Here is an 8,548-nt window from a genome sequence, read left to right as displayed (position 1 = left end):
CTCCTCCTGCAGCGCACAAACCACTTGTGGGATTGCTGCTGCTAGCTACTATGTATCGCCGCTTGAGCCAGCTATGGCTGCAACCGCAGAGCGAGCATCAACCGCACCGGAGGCAGCCCAGAGCTGCCCGGCTCCTCCCTTATTCCCTCCCCTTGCCCAGGATTATAAAGCGCCGCATTCCTGCGCTGAGCGCTCAGAGCCGCGCCAAACTTTAGGCAGGGTTTGGTACGCAACGTCGCAGGCTTTTTCTTGGGTTCGTACCAGCGGTTAGTTCGCTTCTTCTCTGCACAGCGCTCTCTGCTGCTCCTTCTGTGCTTGCTCCTTTGGATTTGTTGGGGGGCGGGTGCTCCTCAACAGATCTTGGTTGGGCTGCATTTGATTTTTTTTTTTAATAATAATTTCAGTGGATCCTGTTATTTTTTTATGTATCAATCAGGGCCGGCATTGGCTTTTTTGCCGCCCCAGGCAAAAAAGCCTCCGGCCGCCCCCCCCCTTGCGGCCCTGGGAGGAGGGCGGCGAGCCCCGGCTGGGGCTCGGCTCTCCCCCCGGCGGCCAGGGGGGAGGGCGCGGGGGGGAGGGCGGCCAGAGTGCCGAGGGGAGGGCGGCGAGCCCGGCTGTGGCCCCGCTCTCCCCGGCGGCCGGAGCGCCGCGCCGCCCCCCTCCAGGTGCCGCCCCAAGCACCAGCTTGGGTGCCTGGTGCCTGGAGCCAGCCCTGGTATCAATGTAAGTTTTCAGTTGTAGGAAATGTATGGGAGCGAGTCAGCCAATAATTATTTAACAATAGTATATGGTGAGCAGGGCTGGCTCCAGCATTTCTGCCGCCCCAAGCAAAAAAAAAAAAAAAAAGCCGCCGTCGCGGCCGGCGGCCATTGGGGGGAAAAAAAAGCCGTGATCGGCGGCGGCAGTTCAGCGGCAGGTCCTTCGCTCCTAGAGGGAGTGAGGGACCTGCCGCCCCCGAATTGCCGCAGGTGCCGCCCCTCTCTCTTGGCCACCCCAAGCACCTGCTTGTTAAGCTGGTGCCTGGAGCCGGCCCTGATGGTGAGATTCAAAAAGTGAAAGCTGATAACTAGGGCCATACCAAATTCACAGCCACAAAAACACATCACAGACTGTGAAATCTGGTCTCCCCCTGTGAAATTTGATCTTTTGTGTGCTTTTACCCTGTTCTATATAGATTTCATGGGGGAGACCTGCATTTTTCAAATTGGGGGTCCTGACCCAAAAGGGAGTTGCAGGGGGATCATGTGGTTATTTTAGAGGGGGCTGTGGTATTGCCACCCTTACTTCTGCACTACCTTCAGAACTGGGTGGCTGGAGAGAGGCAACTACTGACCAGATGCCAAGCTCTGAAGACAGCACCGTGCCACCAGCAGCACAAAAGTCACGGTGGTAATACCATACCATGCCACCCTCACTGCTGCCTTCAGAGCTGGGTGGCCAGATAATGGCAGCTGCTGACTGAGGACCCAGCTCTACAGGCAGCAGCACAGAAGTAAGGGTAGCAGTACTGCAACCCTCCCCCCCACAATAACCTTGTGACTCCCCCCCCCCCACACACACACACCTTTTTGGGTCAGGATCCCTACAATTACAACACCGTGAAATTTCAGATTTAAATAGCTGAAATCATGAAATTTACTATTTTTTAAATCCTATGACCATGAAATTGACCAAAGTGGACCATGAATTTGGTAGGGCCCTATTTATAACCATGAAAACACAGATTGTATATTTTAATGTGACATTGACAAAGTAAATCATGTTCTCAAGCAATATTTTTCTTATATCGCCGATCTGTAAATTTTGGTCAGTATGGATGAAAATATTTGTTTCAGGATGTGTGTTTGTGTACAGTGAAATCAACATTTACTGATAAATATCTAACCCTTCCAGGCCTACATATGTCCAAATATCCCATGTCACACAACACATGTATCATCTGGTAACACCGCTCATTTCAGCTTTAGAAAAAAGGAAAAGCTAATGAACATCAGCCTTTTCTAGCTGACATCTTTGAATTAGCTCACTCTGTCTCTAAGGCAGACATTTCCCTCCCTTTCACATATACCTTTGTATTTATCTTAATCCTTTTCTTGTAAACTATCAGAAATGCTGAATTATGAAAACAAGCTTTAATATATATTAATCTTTTAAAAGACTTGCTTAAAGAGGCAGATATATCTAGGCCTCACAGCTTTGGTGGTTAAAAAACATTCTACAAGAAGCTAATAGAAATACAGCTTCAATAAAAGAAAAATTCTTTAATACATATTTATTTGGAGATATGCATTTCCCTGCTGTGTTTGCAACTCCTAAACATTGAAGCATAGAGAGTCTAGTGCAAGAGAACCAGGCACTGGACCTGACTATAACAGAAAGTGAAACTAACTAATCTGCTTTCATTGCTCCCACTGAATGCACAACAAAAAGTGAACAACATGAACAGTGCCAATAATGATACTTTTCACTTATGGCAGTTTTTCATTGTTGATACAAAACAAGTATATACAAGTAAAAATAAATTTCCAGTTAGATACTCTTGGGTTATTGGCCAAACATGCAAAAGCCTTACACTCCATTTGATGGCATTTCTCTGTGTGTAATGCAATAATTTCCAAACACTGCATCCGATCAATTCCAAATTCCAGGGAACATTCTCAGCATTAATGGGATGAACCCTGTTGATTCTGGGGGAGCCCTTGCCAGCTGTTAAGCACAGCCATACAGCCGCAACCACTAGGCAAACTAGGCGGCTGCCTAGGGCTCCAAGTGGTTGGGGGCGGACAAAAGCACTGTCCGGGGTGGCGGTGGAGTGGAGGTGAGCTAGGGCAGGGGAACGCGGGGAGGGCCGCCTGCAGCAAGTAAGGAGGGGGCGGCACACAGGGGACCCGCTCTGCACCCCAGCTCACCTCTGCTTTGCCTCCTCCCCTGAGCACGCCACCCAGCTCTGCTTCTCTCCCTCCCAGGCTTGCGGCGCCAAACAGCTGATTGGCGCCGCAAGCCTGGGAGGCAGGAGAAGTGGAGCAGCGACGGCGTGCTCAGGGAGGGGGCGGAGCAGAGGTGAGCTGGGGTGGGGAGCTGCCGCACAGCTCCCCGGGCCGGGGGGGTGGGGAGCTGCCGTGGGGGGGGGGGGGCCGGGGGGGGGGGGGGGGCATGGAGCTGCTGCAGGGCTCAGGGAGGGCACAAGGTGGACGTTTTGCCTAGGGCGCGAAACATCCTTGCACCAGCCCTGCATACAGCCTCCAGCACCACCTCTGAAATTGTCTATAGATCAAAGCAGAGCTAGACAAAGGAATGCTATTGAGTTGAGAGTAAGGCCTTCGCAAGCTCAGCCAATTATAGCCCCCGTCCTGCAAATACTTAAGCATGAGCTTACCTGTACCCATTTGGGGCCTAATCCTGTACACTGAAGTCAATAGGTGCCTTGCTATTGACTTCTGTGGGCACAGGATCAGGCCTCTGACTACTTGTGTGAGTAAAGTTAAACATTTGCAGCATGGGGTCTATCTATATTAGTTGTACACATAATGACTAGATAATTTATACTGGTTTATAGTGGGTTTAAAAATAATGATATTTATTAGAAAACTCTTTTTACAGCCTGCAGGGCCGCCCGGGGGTGGGGGGGGAGGGAGGAGGGGCGGGCAAGTGGGGCAATTTGCCCCAGGCCCCCACGAGAATATAGTATTCTATAGTATTGCAACTTTATTTTGTGGAAGGGGCCCCAGAAATTGCGTTGCCCCAGACCCCCTGAATCCTCTGGGCAGCCCTGACAGCCTGACATTATTTTTGAGCACTTGGGGTTGGCAAGCTAGTCTTGAAATGACTGCTAGCAGCAGATTCTTAGTACAATAGGTATGGTTTTGATGGTTTGGAAATAGAATTAATTTTCATATTTCACTGTGTGCAGAAAAATAATGGTTAACTTCTAAAACATAACACAGACATAGAAACAGACCAGAATGTTGAGATACTTTGGTAACCCTGATTGCTCTTTGCGGGTCAACCCCTTTTTGGCAAAGATTTGTGTGGCAGATACTTTGATCGATAGCACAAGGTTAAAAGAAACGGGAAGAAAACAAAGTGGAGAGCAAATAAAGGAAAAAAGTTAATAGTTAATCTACAGTATAAAAATTTGTAATGACTTGGGTGATAGTCAAAAATAAGTTATTTGTAAAAAGAACAAAGCAATGTTTCTACAAAATGCTGAGCTTTCATGCAGAATCACAAGTGAAAACACGTTTGTCAAATATAAAGGGAAATCATTTACTAAAAGGAGGAAAATACATGTTTATTTCATTGGTCTATTTTATAGATCTGTGCCCACTATTTTAGTATTAATACCAAAATCCCAATCCAAATCCCACTGAATCAATGGGAACATGTCTATCGAATTTGGTTAGAGTGGGATCAGACCCTAAATTGATTGAAACAATAATTAAAACACAGATTAATATCATGCAATAGGGACAAATCAGCTATATTTTCATGCCTTTCAATCTGTTAGAATTTCTTGAGGTGACTTCACTGGTACTAATCATGTGTTTAAAGTTAATCATACGTTTAGGTGCTTTTCTGATCAGGGCCTAGATTAGGGAATGGTATTTGTCAGAATTATTCTTCTTTACTTTACAAAAAAAAAGGTACTCTATTTACTTTTTTCTAGTCTTTCAGCTGTTTGATTTTTCAAAAATAATTGTCAGTAGGACAATAAGCTTGCTAGTTAGCTCCCTAAATACCTTAACAATAATATAATCTGGACCAGGCAATTTGCATATGTTCACACTGGCCAAGTATGGGAATCCTCTGGCTGATTGAAGTCAATAGCAAAACTCTTATTGACTCTAATGGGAGCAGGACTGAGTGGTTAGATGTAAGATGTTCAGGGCAGGGACTCTATCTCTTTGTTCTGTTGTTTGTACAATGCCTGGCACAATGGGGCCCTGAATCTTGATTGTGGCCCTTGGGAGCTACTGTAATGCAAATAAATAACATTTCCAAATTATTCTCTGTATTCTTCTTGCGAATGACAGATTTTAAAAATAAGCACAGTATCTCGGCCAGCCCTTTAAGAGCCCACATTAATGTAATTTTCTTTACTTATAAAACCCAATACTACAATATAAAATAGCAAGTTTAAAAAAAAAATCATCCTGAAAGGACTAGAATCTAAAATATTGGCATAATAGGCAGAATTGTTAAAGTTTTTTCAGCAAAAATTCTATAATGGAGTCCTAAACTTCCTACATTTCCACTGAAAATTGATCCAATGAAGAATGATTCATATGTCTAAACCTCTATAACGTTAAAATCCAAAAAGTCATATGTCAGGGCAGATTTTATCAGTTCAGTAAAGAAGTGTAACTTGATGTATAACAAACAAAGTTTATGACAGAAACCACAGAAATGACTTATCCATCAAAGCCAGTGGTAATCAGCTAGGAGTCAAATAAACAGTATTTCACACCCCTAACCAACATAGCTATGCCAGTAAAAGCACTAGTATAGATACATTTATATCAGCAAAAAAGTCATTTTGCCAGTCAGCATAGTTTATTTTGTTGAGGGAACTGCTATAAGACATACCAGCAAAAACACTCTGGCCAGTACGAACTGCATCTCCACTAGAAGGGTTTGCTGGTATAGCTATACTAGCAAAACCTTTCTAGTGTAAATAAGGTCTTAGAACATGAGATGCCATAAGATTTTGTATAAATTTGGGATTAGAGTTTTTATTACAAAGTCTTCTCTCATAAAGCAGCAAAAAGGAGCATGCAAAAGTGGAGTCCAGTCTGGTCCAACTAAACAAAAATCAGGAATTTACAGATATGGAAATCAGGAAGACTGGGTGGTTTTGAAAGATGTACCCAAGGGACTTATCCAGTCTTACCTCAAGGAATTTTGGATCACGTCTCAAACAAGCAAAGGCAATTAATTAAACAAGAATAGTCAATTAGGTCATAAAAATGAATTATATTCATATTGTTCCAGACTAAAATCTACAATCAGTAGGTCCCAATGGAAAACTTGGAGTACCCTTTATAATTGGGCTTGGCAGAATTTGATTGTTATTGATTTATAATTTTGACAGGTAATAATCAGATCAATATTTTTAACTTTTTTATTTTTATCAATTTAAATATTCAGTTTCAGGAAACTATCAGGGATACGACAACAATAATTGTTTAATGATAATAGATATTGAGACTCTAAGAGATAAAGATTTATAACTGAAAAAAACAAACAAGTTGTCAACATCACATGTCAAAATATACAAAGTAAGTATCTTTACATCAAATAAATTCTCAAGGAGCATTTTTCTTACTTTGCCTATCTGTAAATTTCTATTACTATTGATGGCAATATATTTTTCATGGGTTTATGTGAATATGGTGAAATTCATGTTTACCATCAATCATTGATAATCTAATCATAGAATATCATCTAGTCCAACCCCCTACTCAAAGCAGGACCAATCCCCAACTAAATCATCCTAGCCAGGGCTTTGTCAAGCCTGACCTTAAAAACCTCTAAGGAAGGAGATTCCACCACCTCCCTAGGTAACCCATTCCAGTGCTTCACCACCCTCCTAGTGAAAAAGTTTTTCCTAATATCCAACCTAAACCTCCCACACTGCAACTTCAGACCATTATTCCTTGTTCTGTCATCCGCTACCACTGAGAACAGTCTAAATCCATCCTCTTTGGATCCCCCTTTTAGGTAATTGAAAGCAGCTATCAAATCCCCCCTCATTCTTCGCTTCTGCAGACTGAACAATCCCAGTTCCCTCAGCCTCTCCTCATAAGTCATGTGCTGCAGCCCCCTAATCATTTTTGTTGCCCTCCGCTGGACTCTTTCGAATTTTTCCACATCCTTCTTGTAGTGTGGGGCCCAAAACTGGACACAGTACTCCAGATGAGGCCTCACTAATTCCGAATAGAGCTGAATAATCAAGTCCCTCGATCTGCTGGAAATGCCCCTACTTATAGCCCAAAGTGCCGTTAGCCTTCTTGGCAACAAGGGCACACTGTTGACTCATATCCAGCTTCTCATCCACTGTAACCCTTAGGTCCTTTTCTGCAAAACTGCTGCTTAGCCATTCGGTCCCTAGTCTGTAGCAGTGCATGGGATGCTTCCGTCCTAAGTGCAGGATTCTGCACTTGTCCTTGTTGAACCTCATCAGATTTCTTTTGGCCCAATCTTCTAATTTGTCTAGGTCCCTCTGCATCCTATCCCTACCCTCCAGCGTATCTACCACTCCTCCCAGTTTAGTGTCATCTGCAAACTTGCTGAGGGTGCAGTCCACGCCATCCTCCAGATCATTAATGAAAATATTGAACAAAATCGACCTCAGGACCGACCCTTGGGGCACTCCGCTTGATACCGGCAGCCAACTAGTCATGAAAACATTGATCACTACCCATTGAGCCCGACAATCTAGCCAGCTTTCTATCCACCTTATAGTCCATTCATCCAGCCCATACTTCTTTAACTTGCCGGCAAAAATACTGTGGGAAACCACATCAAAAGCTTTGCTAAAGTCAAGGAATAACACATCCACTTCTTTCCCCTCATTCCACAGACCCAGTTATCTCCTCATAGGAGGCAGTTAGGTTAGTCAGACATGTCTTGCCCTTGGTGAATCGATGCTGACTGTTCCTGATCACTTTCCTGTCCTTTAAGTGCATCAGAATTGATTCCTTGAGGACCTGCTCCATGATTTTTCCAGGGACTGAGGTGAGGCTGACTGGCCTGTAGTTCCCCGGATCGTCCTTCTTCCCTTTTTAAAAGATGGGTACTACATTAGCCTTTTTCCAGACCTCCCCTGATCACCATGAGTTTTGAAAGATAATGGCCAATGGCTCTGCAATCACATCCACTAACTCCTTAGCATCCGGCCCCATAGACTTGTGCTCGTCCAGCTTTTCTAAAGAGTCCTGAACCACTTCTTTCTCCACAGAGGGCTGGTCGCCTCCTCCCCATGCTGTGCTGCCCAGTGCAGTAGTCTTCCAACCCTACTTATAATCAATAAAGGAGAAGGAGTTATTTATGAAAATGTGCCAACAGTCATAGGGGATCCTGCATCTACCCCCACTGGCCCAATGCAGGGTTGGTACACCCCACCACACAATCATCAGGACTCCCTGCTGCATCAGGCAATTTCAATGAGGGGGACTCAGGACCCCTGTCAGGGCCCAGCAAATACTCAGTTTATGCCTCCCAAGCCTCTTGGCTGGGGCAAACAATAGCAGTTGGGGGCTCTAACCCTCTGGGCAGGGCAAAGCAAACAACCTATCTGTGGCTGTAGCCCCCAGTAGCCACACAGAGGTGGGGGCAGGGAGAAATAGGGGAACCCAGGCCCACTCTTCTCCACTGGGTTCCAACCCACAGCCCTGTGAAGCCAGGAAATTCCCGGTTAAAGGTTCAGGCATTGGCTTCCAATACATTCCCTGGGTCACTTCCTAGCACAAAGAACAGGAGTACTTGTGGCACCTTAGAGACTAACAAATTTATTAGAGCATAAGCTTTCGTGGGCTACAACCCACTT

This window comes from Terrapene carolina, unplaced genomic scaffold, assembly GCF_002925995.2.
Source record: "Terrapene carolina triunguis isolate 2854851 unplaced genomic scaffold, T_m_triunguis-2.0 Scaffold85, whole genome shotgun sequence".
Classification (NCBI taxonomy): Eukaryota; Metazoa; Chordata; order Testudines; family Emydidae; genus Terrapene; species Terrapene triunguis.
The sequence above is the reverse complement of the archived record's forward strand: the minus strand, read 5'-3'. Positions refer to the sequence as shown.